Raw genomic sequence first — 20,382 nt, 5'->3', positions numbered from 1 at the left:
TGGCTACTAAGGTCAATTTACTCTTTTTTCTAGAGTGCATCTGTATTTCAGTAACTTTGTTTTGTTCTTCATAATCTTGATGTTAAGTCGCCTTCAGCAAATTCTTTGCAAGAATGTTCGGTATTGAACATCGTCATGAATAGCGTCTGTCTCCCTTTTAATTTCTTATGATTAAAAAATGTTTCCGGTAATGTGTGTACAGTCTATTCTGTCAACACTGCTTAATTCTGTTACTGTAACGTTTTACTTTAAAGGCTTCAGTTTTTATACTCTGTTTTATGTCTTTAATTATGCATTTGGTCATTTTTTAGTGAATGTCACATAGACGGATGTGCCTTTACACAGCATTCAAATTTGTCCCGTTAAATGTTTCCGACACTGGGGCTCTGTCTTAATATTTTTCACCTGTATTTTTATGCAGAGTAGAGTTTACAAGTTATTAAAAGCAGCTGTAATAACTTTAACGCACTAACTGAAATTATTTACAGATGAACATTAATAATGCTTTATTTCTTTTAGTTGTGACGTACGTAAGCTTTTCCTTTAGACTAATCGGAAGTTCAGATGATTTTTAAAACTAGCAGCTGTTAGCGCCACCACTTACAATATGAAAAATAATAATAGATTTTTTTTTAATTATCCTATGTTCTATGATAAGTTTAACGATTACTTCTGTAGGAAAAGACTGATTGTCAAGAGTATGAGTATTTTCGATTAAAAATTTAGTGGTTTCTTCTCCCTTCGATATTTCGTCAGCCCCTATCAAGTTATTGGTGTCGACATATTTATAAAAATATTTTTTACTTAATTTCTCTTCATTACTTCCATAATTTTAATAACAAATAAACATTCATTCGCTCTTATTACCCAGTCCTGTCCTAAACATTTTACTCCGTTAAGTCAGCCTAGTTCATACCATCTTTGATGAATTTGTTCTTTTTATCGGCTTTCAGAGGGATCACTCTTTTAAGAATATTTGATCACAATCTCATTCAAAACATTAGCCGAATGTAAGTTAGCGATGGTGTTTAGATGGTTCTCTTGATGAGGGGCCGGGTTGCTACGTTCTTTACTCTTCCTGGCATTATACCTGCAATTTATATTTTTATTTCATTTATGCCGTTTATAATTTGATTGACTTAAACACTCATACAGAAATGAAAAACAGTTTTTTAAAGGTTTTCTTCCCTGTAATGGAATAAAGTCTCACAATTACCCAAGTATTGGCGATGAAACTCTTTTAATGTGGTGTTGCTTAATATCATGTACTTTCTGTTCTTATATACGTTGTCTCCAATATGGTTTACTAAAGACTATGTATCAGCTATTATTGTAAGAGTAGCTATCATTGTCTTTACTGTTATAGAGTTTTAGTAATTTTACTATTTTGTTTAATATTATTATCATCATTATTTCATTATTATTCTAATTATTATTATTCTAATTATTATTATTATTATTATTATTATTATTATTATTATTATTAATATCATTTTTATTATTATTATTATTATTATTATTAATATCATTTTTATTATTATTATTATTATTATTAATATCATTATTATTATTATCATTTTTATTATTAATATTATTTTTGTTGTTGTTATTGTTTTGTAGCTATTATAATAAAGTATTCTCATCATATATGAAGTAAACATATTTATTTAAAATAAAATGTATGTTTGAAATTTGCAAAATAGCAAGACGATATCAAACACATACTTTTGATAGAAATTAATAACTCTTAAAAGATTTCCATTGCTGAATCCATATAAGATGACGGCAGCGAAACACATAGGTAGATATTAAATGTAAATATAGATGAATGTTGTAGTTTATAAGACACGAGGGCAAATATTAATAAATAAAATACCATGTTAGCAGAATATAACCCAGTGTCATAGCATGTAAAATTTTACAGGTATTTCGTTTTTTATTTATTTAAATTTCAGAAACATATAAAAACAATGTCTTATTTTCAATGATTACATTAACAAATTCGATAATTTATTTTTAATTCTTCTATTAAATATTCCATACTTTTTTTTGTTATGGATTTAGTTATTTAATTTGTAAAAGACTTTTAATATATTTTAATTCTTATTTCAGTTAGAAGAATATTGAAATCATTGGTTGGTTTGCAGGTAAGTTGTAAAATATATATTGTTAAGTCATTTTATTATGCGATTGCATTCTACTGAATATATGATAGTTATTATATATATATATATATATATATATATATATATAATTACATTGCAAATGCATCATGACCGCCAAGCAATCGCTAGAAACAATGTGGTCTTTAATCTATATGTAATTTCCTTCTTGTTATATGTACGCAACTTTGGACTAATAATTATATATATATATATATATATATATATATATATATATATATATATATATATATATATATATATATATGTGGAGGGATATATGCGTGTAGTGCATAAAACCCGAACAGTTTTGCTTATTAAAATCTTTTTTCTAATTGGTTACACAGTTTGCTGCGGAATCACGCGCAAACAGGCATCATCTGCCTCTGAAAAATATCTTTCATAATGATCGCCAACTTCATGTCTGTTGGAAAGCCAGCCGCAAAAATCCATTGTTGTCAAGTTATTTTGGAGCGCACAAAACAGGAAAAATCCCTGGAGGATTGTTGCACTCGAAACCGAAGATAGAATCAAGCATGCATGTAGAGTATATTACGAAACATGAAACTATTGTCAATGCTTATCCAGTAGTCGCATTAACTTTTAATGAGATTAAAAATCCGTTTAATATTTGTAAGTAAAATTCTGAATATGTAATTTTTCATTGATTTCGGAATAATACTTTTACTTTTAAATTGTGTTAATTTATTTATTAAATTAGTTTAGAAATGGCATCAATGCACTGGGCTTAGTGTTCATGCGTACATTTTAGAAGTCGTTGCAGTATTTAATATGATTTTTAAAAAGGGTGGTAATTATTTGAGCTTCCAAAATTAATCCTATTGAAACTATACACTGATTATAAATTTTTGCAGATATAACTATTTCAGAGATGTTTTTCTATATATAAAAAATAATATACAAAAAATCAAACGAAGCTTTAAATAAAAATTATTATACGAAAAAAATCGATTAATATGTGAAATTATTTCATACTTAAAATAAAAGAACATTAACAAAAACATAATTCAGTGATTTTAATCACACCTCTGTTATGCAACATAATTTATTAATATTAGCATTAATATCCGGATTCTTTAAAAACTTGCAATAGGCACAGGTTCAACAAAAATTAAGCATTTATCTTTTTCATAGATATAAAAAACTTAAGCAACTTTTTAAAAATCGGTTGTTTGTATCTTGTACCAAATTACATTGACAGTATACTTCAAATTATAATTAAAGACAATGAATTTTGTCTAGTTCAGAATATCATTGCCTACAATATGTCATATAAATCGTCTCTACACAGACATAAACTAACGTTACACTTTTTTCTGTAATTGTAGTCGTTAACATTGGCATATATCCTATAAGATTTCATGTTATTTTTCGTCAATATTTCAAGAAAGTTTTCTGATTTTTTAACAAATATATTTCACACCATAAGAAGCTAAAATAAATGTAAGCAATTGTAACTTCAACTGAAATAACTACGTTAATAGTAAAGTGTACTATTTATGGGAGACAATAGTCAGGCAATTGAACATTGATTAATTGAAAATGAATACCTACACTTTTGCATAAATCTGTTCGATTTTAGGTGTTATTACAGATAATGCTCACTGAAATTAATGAAACTAAAAATCTAAGGTATGCCAAAGAAAATTTTTTTTTCTTTAACCTAGTAAACAATTAAACAGATATACCATAACATTCATATTCACTACTTTGCTTTTATGCACCATCATATTTAATTCGAAATTGTGATATGTTTGTCTTCATCTTATTATAAGCATGTAAGAGTGAATATAATTGTTAAAATCTAGGAATAATAAACTTGAGTCATAAGACTCATTGATGAAATAAGTCTTGTAAGCTCGTAAATAGATTACAAACATCGGTTATATAGGTACTATGAAATTAATTGTAATTTTATAAGCGCACCTTTAAGGAAATAATGTAGACAAATTGTTACTACATATTATATCGTTGCGTTTAATGAGAAGATAGGTAAACTAAGCAAGAACGCAATATTACTGTTCAACTACTTATTAATGGTTTACTTCAAGTAAGTAGCATCAATTGCGGCATTATATAACTTAGAATATAACGATTAAGTGTGTATTATTCTTGTGTCCCCAATTCTAAGAAAAACACACATATTCGATAATTTATGATAGGCATCTGAGTAGTGTTTTGTACAAGGACTAACGACATACATAAAAATCGCATCATATTCAAAATAATGCTACGCATTTAACATATAAACACGTACCATATACAATATATATAAGGAGTTATATAACATTTTTATAATATAACAGCGATTTCGACAATATAAAAGCTATATTTACGAAACATTAAAAAAAAATTGAGGACACTTACATTTTTGTTATATATAGTGTGCATAATTTATTATGAATCTAATGGCTGATTGGTAATTTTTATTGAGATCTAACCCTTGGATCAGTACAGAGTAAAACAATATTGTGCATTTGAAGCAAGTGTGAAAGTAAAAATAAAAGGAAGATGAAGTAGGAATTGCAACGCATTTCTTTTACCGGTTTCCTATTCCTATTGTTGTTTATTCGTGAGAGTGTTTGTGTAAATTTCTTAGTATATAATTTAATTGCTAATTGAATACAAAAGGATAGCCCAGAGCTCTGCATTAAACTCGTGAAAGATCAGGAAATTAACACAAAACGTATTCGTTGAGCTCTCATGTCCTATCAATCGAAACGAAGGAGAACAATAAAGACAAACTGTATGCATCAGTACATGCGGTAATGCTGTACATTAAATTATTGACGTCATGCGCTCACTTAAAACATTATCCATGCAAATAATTGGATTTAAAATAGAAGGAATTTACCATTATTCTCTTAAAGTGAAATCAGTCAACAGGTCAAATAACTAAAATATATTTGGCTGAATGATTTATTTCAATAGATTAACACCTTCAGCGAAATGTTTTGGAAGACAATACACAATATCACAATTTCTTAGTAAACAATGTAAAACACGATATAAGAAAATAATTTTGTGGTAAAATAAAGTTCGCATTTATGACTTTGTTAATCACAGACTACGTGCATATGTACAATATATATATATATATATATATATATATATATATACATATATATATATATATATGTATAAGGAATGAAAAAATGTACCAGCGGTGGTTGACGTTATGTTTAAAGAAAAAATAGAAAAAAACGAATGAAATTATTAAAAAATCAACGTTTCGTCCTTGTCTCAGAGGACATCTTCAGGATAATTGAAATAAAAATGTGATAACAGAAAAAGTCATAGATCCAACTCTTTTAAACACAGACTTCCTAAAAACTCCACATATTTTAGATATATAGATGACATTCTTATGTTTCTCCCTAAAACACACACACAAATAGAACAAATTAGAAATAACTTAAATTCAGTGGAACCATCTATAAATTTTACACATGAATCCGAACAAGACCACTCCCTAGCTTTTCTAGACATATTCCTCATCAGATCAGAAACTAATCTGAGTTTCAAAGTACATAGAAAGACCACACACAAAAACGACTATACTCATTACTACTCACACCACAATGATAAAATAAAGACGGGCATGATTATAGGTTTTTTATTACGTGCCTTTAGAATATGCAGTCCCCGATATCTTAATGATGAATTTCAATATATTACGAATGTTTTAAGAAAACTACAATATCCATCCTATTTCATTTCTTACGCAAAGAAAAAAGCTACGAAAATACACTATAACATAAACACACAGAAAAATAAAACAGATACCTCACTATTAAACAGACATCTTTTCATTCCCACCCACACCAAAAATACAAAAATCTACGACACTCTTAATAGACTTGGTTTTCACCTGATACAAACAACTTCCTCAACCATAAAACAGACATTAAAAACTACCAAGCACTCTCCCAAAACCCTCACATCCGATGCCGGTATATATTCCATCCCATGTAACAACTGTCAACAAGCGTACATAGGTGAAACACAACGAAAATTTAAATTAAGACTTAACGAGCACAGAAGAGATATGAGGAATGGTAACGCCCTAAATGCACTCTTTTGCCATTGTGCAGAACACGATCACTCATTTAATTTAGATCAAGCGAAAATTATTAAATACGTGATAGATAGAGCTAAAAGAAGACTTTTAGAATCAGCACTAATTTTCAAAATTACTAATACTATTACGCAAAGAAAAGGCTTCTACCATTTAACCCCTAGCATAGGGAAAATAATAATCAAAGAGCAAGGTATCAGGGTGGATCCTGGCTAGCCGTTTTTCTTTGAATGTTTCAGGAAAATGAGTAGTTTCGCAGAAGAAAAAAAAATGTACATATTTATTTTAAATGCATTTTAAAATTGTATATATAGACATCAAACAACCTTCCCATACGCACACATATTCGTCCTTTCCCGACATGGGTTGGATTTTAAAAAACTGTCTTTTTTCGCACGATCTATGACTTTTTCTTTTATCACATTTTTATTTCAATTATTCCTGAAGATGTCCTCTGAGACAAGGACGAAACGTTGATTTTTTAATAATTTCATTCGTTTTTTTCTATTTTTTCTTTAAACATATATATATATATATATATATATATATATATATATATATATATATATATATATATATAGTAATTTATAAAATATATATGGCGATTAAGCTACACTGAATATTCTGCGTTTCATCCGCTGTAGGATTCGCCAGGCTTATGCGCGAATTCTGTGGTTGTTTCTAGTTTTTATATATGTTCCCAGTATTTATTCGCTAGTGTAGTTTTTATACGGTGTTTTTTTATTTTATAAAATTTTATAAAATAAAATTTAAAAAAATAAAATAAACAACACTAGCGAATAAATACTGGGGACTCAAAGAAAGCGGACATTCGCCGGTAGTCGAATGGAAAATAATAAGGCAAGCTACCACGTGCAGACATTTAGACGACCCATGTAAATTATGCCTCCATGAAAAATTTGCTATCTTATACTTTAAAGAACCCCAAAATCTATTAAACTGTAGACGAGAAATAGCAAACAACTGTGTTCACAAAATAAAACTTACTCTAGGATAGCGATACAAAATAGCTTTAAAACTAACAATAACAATAGAAAACAAACAAATAAATAAATTAAATAAACATGAATATACATAAACGATCACACATATATGTATGTATATATATATGTATGTATGTATATGTGCATGTATGTGTGTACACATATGTATATTTATATATAAATAAAAAAAGGAAAACGTCTACCTTAAACCACTAACATAGTTCTAAAACAGATCCTTTGTTCGATAAAATGCATGCCCATTGGCTGATAGGAAGGGCGCGGTGGATACTAGAAAGCTGATTGGCTAACTAAAAATTCTCAACATGTATAAAAACAAGAAACAACCACAGAATTCGCGCATAAGCCTGACGAATCCTATAGTGGATGAAACGCAGAATATTCAGTGTAGCGTAATCGACATATGTATTTTATAAATTACTAACTAGCTCTACCTACGTATTGAGCACTTTTGAAGTAAATACTTAAAGTTTACGCATAAATCTATACTTTCGTATATTAATTTTATGTGAGTAAATGGAGTAGTTATATATATATATATATATATATATATATATATATGTATATATATATATATATTGTGTACAGAAAGATGTTAAATGACACAAGCCATTGGTACCGTCGGTTACAAGCCCGATAAATAGGACCGTTTAAGATATCCTTACCTAGGATAAGGATATCTTAAACGGTCCTCATTGTCGGGCTTGAAACCGACGGTACCAATGACTTGTTTCATCTAACAACTTTCTGTACACAAAATATAAATACGCTCTTATATTTCGGATTTTTTTTTTAATTGAGAACTCTGCTGGATTTCTTTTTCCAAAAAGACTAAACGGGTCACAGGTAGCTTAGTATATATATATATATATATATATATATATATATATATATATATATATATATATATATATATATATATACTAAGCTGCCTGTGACCCGTTGGGTCAGTATGTTATACTAGCTATGGGATTAATTTATAAGCGTGGCACTTGTGACGTAAAGAAATAGTTTTTGTGACATAACAGTAACATTTCTATGAAAGTATATGAACATAAAAAAGAATATAGATAGAATTCTATGAGTCGTTCTGTTAAGAATTGTTTATTTTTAAAAAGATTTTTTACAGCCATTGAATTATATATTGCAATACTTATAGGTGAATATACACTGAACAAATACCATACTACTTAAAGTTAAATTCAAATTTTGATATATATTTGAATTTAAACGCGAGAAAAAAACAATCGGGACGCTGAAAACGTACACAGTAAAACACTACGTTTTATCGTCGCGTTGATTCTTTATTTGTAACGCAAATGAAGAAAAACATTTTCGGGGTTATTTATTTATGTTGGTAGAGAAGAAGAAAATGTATGAATGACTTTTTAAGAAATGTGTATTAAAAAATAGGGAATAAATAACAAAAATGAAGGTGGTGGCTAAATTGACGTTGTTAAACGCTCTCATGGTTGTCAACGGGTTAAAGTAGAATTATTTGTAATAAAATGGCGTTAAAAAAATCTTAAACGTAACACGGTGAAGAAGGATGCAAAAAATGCAGAAAGTATTAAGACTTGTTTATTTGCATAATTTAAGCGCGAAAAACAATAACAATTGGGACGCTGAAAACGTACACAGTAAAACATTAAGTGTTATATTCGCGTGGATTATTTGTTTATGTACGCATGCAAAACCGAAATTCGTAAACCGGATGTTGGTTTACAACACCCGTTACAAGGTTATTTGAGTTTTATAATTATATAAATATATATTAGTGATGGGCCGATTCCAATATTTTTCCCGATTCCGATACAATTCCCAATTCCGATTCCGATTCTTAATAAATCTCTAAATATTTAACTGTAAAAGTGTTATTTTGTCCTGATTACTCTCAAAACACGTATTTAATGCCCCTATATTTTTCTCAAACATAAAAAACACACTTGTGAGGGTGTGGTCTAGACATTTTAGTCTTAGTGGAATTTAAATCAATAAATATTTATTATTTTATTATTACTAAAAGCAGTGGAAGAATTTTCTTAAACCGAAATCAAATAAAAAAGATAATTTAAGGAATCGGTTTTGGCATCGGACAATAGGCTCATATTTTTCCGATTCTGATACTCCAAAAAGCTCCGATTTTCCGATTTCGGATTCTGATTCCGATTAATCGTCCCAATATATATATATATATATATATATATATATATATATATATATATATATATATATATATATAACGTTTTCACCATTGTTCATACTTTTTCTATCAGTATTCGATTCTCTCTTATGTTTGCGCGCCTTTCGCTAACATTTATTGATTTTGTTCCTTATACTATAGACGCCATATTAGTATTTTCGTTTATAGATATGAAAAAAGATTTAACAGGGGCATTTTTACGTTACACCGGCCAAGAGAAATAATACAATATAAGTAGATTATTTCTTTAAAAAAATATTCTTATCTGGTGATGTAGCTCACTCGCAGAGCATTTGACTAAAGATCAAATTAATCCATGTTTAAGCCCGGGTGTACCTCCAAATTTTCTTTTAATTTTTTCTTAATAATGAATTAAATTTCCTGATAACGGAATGTGTCCTATGAAAAATCGCCGCAAATCATATCTTCGTTTGCATATGTAAAAACTAAACATTAACCAGAAGTAACTTTTCCAGGGTATTCATCCTCACACCCAAATATCAGCTCATGGGATACTGTAAACAGACACAGAAAGAATGCGATATACGACATTATCATTATTGATTTTAAAAAAATCAAACTTTTTATCATTTGGAATCCACCGGGCAAATTTTTCCTCGTAATGATACGTGATGGATTCTTTAATTACACGTACGTAATCTGCTTGAATTAAGCATCGTTGGACGTCCAAATAGTCGTTTATACAGAGCGACCCCCCCCCAAAAAAAAACTGGTCCCAACTCTAATTAGGCCCTGTTTCTTAGTGTTTTGTCCGAATGAAATGAAACTTTGGTCATAACTAGTTTATTATATTCTAAACATCACATCAAAACACTAGGGTCTCTGACCTTTTTTCTCCGGTGTCTGTAAAATGCTCAGAAATACAATTGAATATCCTCTGTTTTTTTGTGGCTCACCCTGTATATTTGTTAACATTTAACAAAAATGAAATATACCTTTATATAATTTGCATTGAATCATTCTCAATAAATATTGTAGTATCTACATAAATCTACATCAATAATAATATGTTCGTATTCTTTAAAAAGTAAAGAACATGTATGAATAAAATACATGCGACGTCATCAAAAAGCCATAGGCTGTTTATAATGATACAGAATTACAAAGCCCGAGTGATTGCGTTTACACGTTTATTTAGAAAGAAAACAATATTAATAAAATCGACGAATGCTATTATAACGCTCTCAAAATCATAGCGTAAAGCAGAGATGAATACCACTTTTATAACAACATAATTGTGCTACCACTTAAATGAGCTATGTATTGCCAGGGCAATTATTTTATTTATATTTTTTATTAAAAAAATGTATACGTTTAATTAACACATCCTACAAATTTAGTAACTCTCTGATCTTAAATAGTAAGGTAAATTTAATATCATAATTATTAGTAAATGTTATTTCTTTATATGGGTTATGTCAATAAGAAGTCTTCTCTTCATGGTTGATTAAAAAAAAACCGTTTGAGGATGAAATATTCTTAGAATAATTGTAACCTGGATGAAAAAGAAAGAAAAAACAAAACTTAATTTTATATAAAAAATGTTACAATGCCAACTCAAATTGTTTAAGCTCCAATCAGAAAGTTACCAAGACTTGTTACTTAAAAAGTTATTTATGTGGTAACTAAAGATAAAAACTGCCAATTAAAATCTTCTTAAAAGTGTGGCAATTCCATGTTTTTGATAGGATCTTACTTTAGCAGATGGTTTCGATGTTAGGATTGAACGTGTTCTTAGATTAATTACTCAGCTTGTTTGATTTGTAGTTCAATCTTGTTAAATCTGAAATATAGATCCATAATATAAGTGTGACAAATTCTTAATATGATATATGCGATTAATTACATGTATTTTAATATAATAAATGCCGCGCTTTTTACTTTTGGTATATTCGTTTATTTATTTTTATTTTTTTCTCTATTAAGTAATACATATTTGTTATATGTAGTTTGTTCACGTCTTTTTGCCATCCGTAACAGGAAATAACATGCAGAAATAATCAATATAATGAACGAAAAATGAAAAAAAAAAACAATGCAAAAGCTTGTGTATTATAGGTCAGATAATTGCAAACTCAAGGACTACCGATTCCCCCTCTATGTTGACTTCTGCGAGAAATTACTTACAGGAGTCGGCCATCAAACAAGCTGAGTGAGATTTGTCTATGGATGGTCGTGAGATCTTCAACTGGCCTTACGGGTCGGCGTGAAAAGATATGAATATTTTGTCCGAAAAGTTTAAATTTTATATATATAAGGTTTTTGTAATATTAGCAGACTTCGGTTTGGTTTTTAGCCGGCAAAAATTATTGTTTAGGGGTCAAAAATGAAAACAAACCAATTAATTTTGGCAGCTGAAGTGGAATAAAATATTTCAACCGCTATCCATTTTGCATATGTTTAAACTTAAGAATTCATAACTCCAAGTCGCTTTATTTTTAATATTCCCTAGCCATCTGTTCGTGGCTCAGAAAGTAACAACGCTGGAGACATAAATAAAAGCTAAGGCGCATAACTTCCCGGTTCTCATTCCATCGGATAGTACCTATTTCATATTTTTTATAACCTTTGAAATCTTTCCTACACTCATGAGCCAAAAAAGGGGCAAGCGTGAAAAAAAGAAGAAATCGATTTTTCAATATTTTTCCATGAATTTTTGTTAATTTTAACTGAAAATTTCTATTTTTCAGATCATCATTATTATAGCATATAAAAAGAAGTGAAAACATTATTCCTTAAAATAGTAAGACCGCATCTTGGCGAGGATATAAAAACCGAATTGCAGGATTAAGGCAGTCCAAAATGATTACAAGCAGATTTTTGATATTTTAAGAAAAGAAAATGTGAAAACATATTTTTATGCAGTGAAGCGAATTGGTCAAAGGTTTGAAGACGAACGCTTAGTAAAAGGGGAATCTGGATTAGGTCTCCCCTACAGCATCCACTTTGAAGGACGAGCTTAAGCTTAAATTAACCTGTTTTGAAGGATCGAAAGAAAACATGTTGACCATAGCAAAGAATTCAAAACAGGGGCTGAAAATTATCTGTCTAGATATACAATACCTACACAAATGAAAGCAATGGGATTTTCCTCTAAAAGGTGTGCAAAGAATCCATTTTTATCTAAGAAGAACATCAATGATAGAAAGAGATTTTTCTCATGTTATGGCAAGAAAGATACAGACTGGTTCAGGAATGATTTCTGGTTAGATGAATCAAGATTTTGACTGGTGAGTGATGCCTCCGATGCTCTCGAACGGTGCAATCAAAGAACTGGAGAAAGATTTTCACCCAGATGCATAAAAACGAGAGTTAAACACGGAAATGGAAGGATAATGGTATGGGTAACGTTTACTGCAGCAGGAGTTGTGGAATTTATTAGATGTGAGAAGTCACTCAATGCAAAGTATATATTCGAATATTAGAAACAGAAATGTTAATAAGTATTCAGAAGCTGAGAATATCCCAAACATTATTTTTCGACATGATAATGCCCCTGCACACACTTCTAAAGTCACAAGGAAATTGTTTTCTGATAACTCAATTGATGCGATATTTTGGACAGGTCAAAGCACCGATTAAAACCTAATCGAAGAATATTTGGTTTATAATATCCCGTGGCTTAACTGAAAGAAATTTTTTGAACAATGACAAACTTTGAGAAGCTGTGCAAAGCGAATGAAATAGCATCCCCTCTGCACAGTGTTTCACTTAGGTTGAGAGCATGTCTAAAATGATTGATCTTTTAAAGAAATCAAAAGGGAATGCGATTCCATCCTAAGCATTTATTCTTGCTGTGGGTTATTAGTCTCGTTTAATTTTTATTGTTCAATTGTTTTTTGTTCAATATAGCTTTTAGTGCAATAAAATGTATTTGGTTTGCCCCATTTTTTTTTGTTGCTCACGACTGTATGCATATAAACATAATAACCGATAGAGAATTATCTCTATGATAATAAACAAGAAAGCTGTATGAAATAAAATATAATATTATGCGTATTTTACGACCGAGCAACGCCGGATAGCACGGTTATATATATATATATATATATATATATATATATATATATATATATATATGTGTGTATATATATATATGTGTGTGTACTTTATCTATTTATCTATTATTATGAAAAATGAAATTTGCCTGCGTATATATGTATCTGCGTGTATCTAAGTCTGTAAATTCATTCCCTATGGACTCGAAACGGCTGAGTCGATTTTTATGAAAGTCAACATAAAATCACTTTATGCCTGGCAGTGTTTAAAGATAGGTTTGTGTCGAAAGATATTCAAATTTTCATAGTCGATAATCGAAATAAGACGATGAAAGCGGGAACAGACAAAATTGACAAAATTAGCGTCTTGTAAAGCCTAACTTTACGTGTGCATTTGAGAAGCAGAAAAGCCCTGCATATAAAATCCACAGTAGATTTTTTTATATGACATGGAGCGAGTTCGAAATGAAACTTTGTGCTTGTGCACAATTCAAACAGGATACTGGACAATTCAGTTGAAACTTTAATTAGAGCCATTATATATAAACTTTTTTTTATATAAAATGAACAGCAGGTTCTCTGCAGTTGTGGACTAAATCACTGCGAGAAGGCATGTGAAGCTTTTTTCGGTTCAGTGCGGTGATTTTTCGACTAGATCAGTCAATTATTTTATTTACTTGGAAAATGAGCTCTTTCATCGATTCCCATGGCAATAATATATAAGAAGTTGTAAAATGCGTTGATGTTCAGGCAACGCCAGGTAACCCTGCTGGTATACTATGAATTAATGTTATACCTGATAATTTTAAGGAAATATTAGATGATAAATTAAAAACAGAAAAAAAAACATTACGTGCCAGAGATAGAAATCAATTTGCCGATGTACGCCAGATTAATACCATGTCTGTGAGGCAATATTTAAAACATCCCTTTCTAACATGTGCATTGCTATGGACGCATTTATTTTAACAAATCATGTGTTGGTTTATGTTTACTATTATACTTAAACCACTTACTATAATTCAAGTTTATCAGTGATAACTCAACATTAAACCATACGTAGTTTTATATGAATAAGACACGTCATATATCGAAGTTAAGCTACGATTAGCCTGGCTAGTACCAAATGGGTGACCTTTTGGGACTTCCAGGTGCTGTATGAGCTCTCCACGTATCTCGTAATTGGTTTTACTTGCCACTGGACTTAAGAAGTGCCGCTTTAGATGTGTGGTTGGAGATTGGGCAACCCTTGCTACACAATTACATTCGCATCTGCCCCTCCAGGAGGTATCCTTTGTCTTTCGAAACTGAACAAAGACAGCGATGATACTTCAATGTTGCATATATATATTATGATGTGATTATATTCTATATAGAAATATAGGACTATTAGCAAATGAAGCCCGGACAATCCATTGATTTTAACAGTTGTATTTTGCTCTAATGTGCTTTTATCACTAATTATTTATCTAGAATTCAATTTTTATATTTCTGTCTATCCTATCTTTATGAACAGTGTATGGAAAACATGTTCACATATTTGAACATATATCACAAGATCTAGACTATCAGATATGTTTTGCATTTTATTATACACTAGCGGGGGTACCCGGCGCTGCCCGAGTGTTTGTTTCCGGGACGGGGGGGGTTATAAAATGTTATGGTAGGTAAGTAGGAAGGATCAAACCCGGAGTCATGAGTAAAAGTAGGAAAATAAAAACATCTGCAACGTTAACAGTTCGGCCACCAAGAAAAGCCCATTCCAGTTGTTTAGGAAAAAAAAAAAACGACTACGGTAGGTCGGCGCGAACGTGAAAATATAATGTGAATTGTCCAGCACGTTAATCACTACGCCACAGAGGACTGCAGCTTAGTTTTGTGATTTTAAATAACTTGACATGAAAGAACTACGAAGCCAAACCGGTGTTCTCTTCTCAACTGTTCCTTGTGAACGATCCCCAAACGGTGTTAAGTGGTGGCAGGGGGAGGAGGAATTTATTAGAGAGAAAATATTTTACCACTTCCATTGATCTTAACCGATTTTGGCCGTGACTTCTCAGCAGAAAAAGTATAGAAATCTAATATTATCGAGGAATTTGAGAAATAATAAGCCTATAACACACCTCAGATATTGTTCTGCCGTTTGTGCATATTATATTTGCATGAAATATCTTGATTTTTAATCCTATTAATGTCAAAATCAGACGGGAAAAAATGAGTTCATTTTATTTATATAGAAAGAAAGAAAGAAAGATAGAAGAAGATAGATAGAAGAAGATAAATAGAAGAATATATAGAAAGAAGATAGAAGAATAGAAGATAGATAGATAGAAGATAGAAGAAAGATAGAATAGAAGAAGAGAAGAGATTATGCTAATTTCTTTTGAAGAATTTAACTGATAGCTTTCTCATTGCCTCCAGCATCTAATGTTTTATTCTGTATTTTAGAAATGTTTTAGCTTGTTCCAACCCATTGCCATTTATATTGTTTTAATGTACACTGCTTGTTTTCTTTACTTTAGCAAAGAAGCCAATTATTCAGATTCTCTTTGTTTGAATACTGCGTTTATTCCGGATATGTTTGACAGTTAATTAAGCTAATTACCAAACACTGAACTGCATTGTTACTATGCAACCTGTCATGTACGTTGAAGATAAAGTTAAATCGTGTTTTCCATCTGATTATAATAATTTATTTTCTTAATTTTGTTATTTTGCTTTTAGACTGAAGCTAGTTGCTATTGTTAAAGCTCTTATACTAAAACAAAAACGACATCTGATTGTTCACTGACTTATTTCATGATTGATTAACCTGTAATGTGTAGATTTATTTATTTAGTCTGACTATTCTCTGAAGCATTTCTTAGCGCATATCAACTATCACATAGAAGTTTTTTTTTAAGTAAGAAGTATAGCTATTTATAACGCGTCTGTGTGTGTACATTTTCCAACGCAGTAACTCTGTCAATTCTCAGTCTACAGACTCTAAATTTCATATACATGGTACTGAGATTTGGGAAAATCTTTGTAATTCATTTGCGGCCAGAAATCTGGCTACTAAAGGGGTCAAAGTTCAAGGATTATACTTTTGAGAACTCTACCAAACTCTTCCGCGAACTTTGGTTCTAATCACTTGAAATTTCAGATATATGTACCTTAGACATGGATCTAACTTAAAAACTTTATTTGAGCTCCAAACAATAAATGTTACGGGGTCATAATAGGGGTCAAAGTTTAAATAAAAATTGACCGCTTTCTTTTTTTTTTTTTTTTGCTCAACACTGAAATGTTTGTATATATATAAAAGTGAACGTGTCTCTGTGTGTGACTGTGTGTGTGTATATTTTCCAACGCAATTACTCTGTCAATCTTAAGTCTACAGACTCGAAATTTGATATGCAAGGTCCTTAGATTTGGGAAAATCTTTGCCTTGGTTTTCGGCCAGAAATTTTACTGTTAAGGGATCAAAGTTTAATGATCTGACCTTTGAGAACTCTACCAAACTCCTCTGCCAATTTCGGGTTCAACCACTTGAAATTTTAGATATAGGTTACTTGGACATGGATATAACGTAATGACTTGATTTGAGCCAAAACAATAAATGTTAAGGGGTGATAATAGGAGTCCAAGTTTGCACCTCCAAACACCGGGGCCACACCGGGCTGAGATGCTAGTAGATCTATAAAATTGAAAGTTTCCGTTTGTTTGTGTGTCTGTGCATCTGTGTGTCTGTCTGTGTACATTTAGGTACACAATAACTCTGTCAATTTTCAGTGTAGATACTCGAAATTTGATATACAGGCGATTGAAATTTGGGAAAATCTTTGTAATCCGTTGTCGGCCAGAAATTTGGTTTTTAAAGGGGTCAAAGCTCAACAGTTTTTACTTTGAGAACTCTACCAAACACATCCGCCAATTTTGGATATAAACACTTGAAATTCTATATATAGGTTCCTTGGACATGGATCTAACTTAATAACTTGATTTAAGCCCGAAACAATAAAAGTTAAGATGGCCTAATATGGGTCACAGTTTTAAAAAAAAATTGACCTCTGCGGTTTCTACCAAATTACTCGGACAATTTCTGATCTAAACATTTGAAATTTTACATAAAGGGTATTCAAAGATAGGGCAAGCTTTTTAATCAGTTTGGGTCGAAAATTTGATCTGTCAAGTGGCCAATTTTAAAAAAAAGTTAGATACCAATTTAAACCTCTAAACATTTATTTCTCTTTAGCTCAAATTTAATTAAAAAGTTTGATAAAAGTCCAAGTAACCTACATTGAAAATTTCAAGTGTTCATACCCGCAATTGGCGGAGGAGTTTGGTAGAGTTTTCAAAGTCCAAATTGTTGAAATTTGACTCCGAGACAGCCAAATTTCTGGCCGAAAATTGATTATGAAGATTTTCCCAAATTTCAAAACCTCTTATGTCAAATCCTGTGATCTCTGAACGTATATACCATTCACTGGACAAAGCGGGGGAGGGCAGAGCGGTAGCTATAGATATATCTAAGGCTTTCGGCAGGGTATGGCATGAGGGTCTCCTCAGGAAAATTAGATCATACGGTATCACTGGTAGAATACTTAACATAAGTAAATCCTTCTTAGATAAGAGAAAAATCCAGGTTGTCCTCGACTGTCGTACATCTGAACAATATGATATAAATGCGGGGGTGCCCCAGGGTTCTATCCTTGGACCTCTATTGTTCCTGATATTCATAAATTACCTCACCGACAAAATTGCCTCTGAGATGGGTATATATGCTGATGATCCTACACTCTATGGCAGGCACGACAGGAAGACGAATGAACACATTTATAAAGAAATGGCAGTAACACTAGAGGAACACCCCCAATCTGTGGTGGAATGGGGACAAAAGTGGTTGGTCGCTTTCAATGCTGCCAAGACTAAACTATTTTCATTCAATAATTACAAGAAACCCTCTCTACCACCTATAGCAATGGCCAACAACTCTTTATCTGAGAGTACATCTTTCAAATTCCTTGGCCTAACGTTCACACGAAACATGAGTTGGAACAATTACATTGAAGGCATTGCCAGGGCCGCTGCAAGAAAGGTGGGCTCTCTCTACCATGCCAGAAAACTACTAACACCCGAAAGTATCCTGTACCTCTATAAGGCCACCATTCGCCCATGTATGGAGTATTGCTGTCACATCTGGGCTGGTGCATCTGCTACTAGTCTCTCGCTCCTTGACAAGGTTCAAAAGAGAGTCGCAAACCTGATACGCCCTGAACTGGCATCTAAGCTTCAGCCTCTGTCCCATCGACGAAATGCTGCATCTCTCTGCCTTTTCTACAAGTATTTTAGTGATGAATGCTCTGACGAACTGCAATCACTTGTGCCCCCACGACGTGAGCACCCTCCACAAACCCGACAGGCTGCTAAATCTCACCCCCACACTGTAGAGATCCCTAGATGTAAAATGTCTTTTTACTCCAATAGTTTCTTCCCTAGAACCGCTAGACTCTGGAATTCCATTCCAGATCCCTGCTTCCCCAACAGTACTGACGTGCAGAAGTTCAAGTGTAACGTGAACCGACATCTTGCTGCCCGAATCCCTATATAGTACCCCAGTAGTTGTATCCCCTGATAGTAGCCCCCTACACCAAAGTGGCAATTTGCCTTGTTTGGGGTGAAAATGTAATTTAAAAAAAATAAAAAATCCCGAGTCCGTAGACTTAGAATTGAGGGAGTTATTTGGTAGGAAAATGTACACACACAAATACATACATTTTCACTTATACATGTATATATATATATATATATATATATATATATATATATATATATATATATATGTATATGTGTGTGTGTACCTATGTCTCTTTCTTTCTCTCCCTCTCTCTCTCTATATATATATTTATTACCTTTTTATCTGCTTAGTTACACATGTTGCGGTTACCGTATCAACGATCCAGTAACTTCATTAGACTTTACAGAAATGGTTATTATTATAAGAAGAACGATATTAGAGGAAGCACAAAGGACAAAAGGAGGAAGAATTTCAATTATTATTCAACAAAAGTTAAGTTTAAAGATTTAATGCACATTGGAAGGTGGAAAGGGCGAGTGTGAGGGTTAAATATTCAACGAGACACGGATAGGAATAGAAGAGGGGGTTAAGGAGATGGGTAAAACTTTGAAGGTGGAGGTACAGGAAGAGAAAGAAAGATATGAGCTAAAAGGAGAAGGAGAAAGACAAGCGGTCAAGAATATGGCGCTAACTTGTTGATTGTCGCAGTTAGTTGTGGGATACATGCATATGGAGTTTGACGTGGTAAAGATCTATACTGTTTGGGAGGGGAGCGTTGCTTGCAATAACTAAGATGCGTCCTCTCAAAGCAAGCTTAGTTATATCAAACTTAAGTACACTTATCTATTTAAATGAATTGAATATTTACCATTTCGCTATATATATATATATATATATATATATATATATATATATATATACATATATATATATATATATATATATATATGTATGTATAGTAATTTATAAAATATATATGGCGATTAAGCTACACTGAATATTCTGCGTTTCATCCACTATAGGATTCGTCAAGCTTATATAAAATATAAATAATTACATGTATATATATATATATAATTATTTATATTTTATATATATGTTCAGTGTTTTAATTTAAAAAAACTTTTTATTATATTTAAATCCATTCTTATAATATCAGCCACAATTTTGTTTGTTTGTATAAATTTTTCAGTAGCCATCCATATCTAACTGCTGTTATTCCAGATAATAATTTTACTATAACATTTAATGATAGAAATACGTGGGTTTCTTATATTTTGTCATGTACCGACATTTTATTGAACACTCCTGTTTGAA

General features: G+C 31.3%; 1 protein-coding gene across 7 annotated transcripts in view; it reads left to right on the top strand.

Annotated features, from left to right (window-relative positions):
• Window positions 1-20,382, top strand: part of LOC145276819 (uncharacterized) — a 694,204-nt gene that overhangs the window by 254,803 nt on the left and 419,019 nt on the right. For all 7 annotated transcript variants that reach the window (XM_080128165.1, XM_080128161.1, XM_080128163.1 and 4 more), the window contains one exon: window positions 2,113-2,147. The gene's annotated coding sequence lies outside the window, so the exon portion shown is untranslated. The remainder of the gene's footprint in view (window positions 1-2,112; window positions 2,148-20,382) is intronic.

Source organism: Euprymna scolopes, chromosome 5 (assembly GCF_053919585.1).
Source record: "Euprymna scolopes isolate OS-2025 chromosome 5, ASM5391958v1, whole genome shotgun sequence".
In the NCBI taxonomy this organism is placed as follows: Eukaryota; Metazoa; Mollusca; class Cephalopoda; order Sepiida; family Sepiolidae; genus Euprymna; species Euprymna scolopes.
This window is presented reverse-complemented; position numbering and strand designations above follow the sequence as displayed.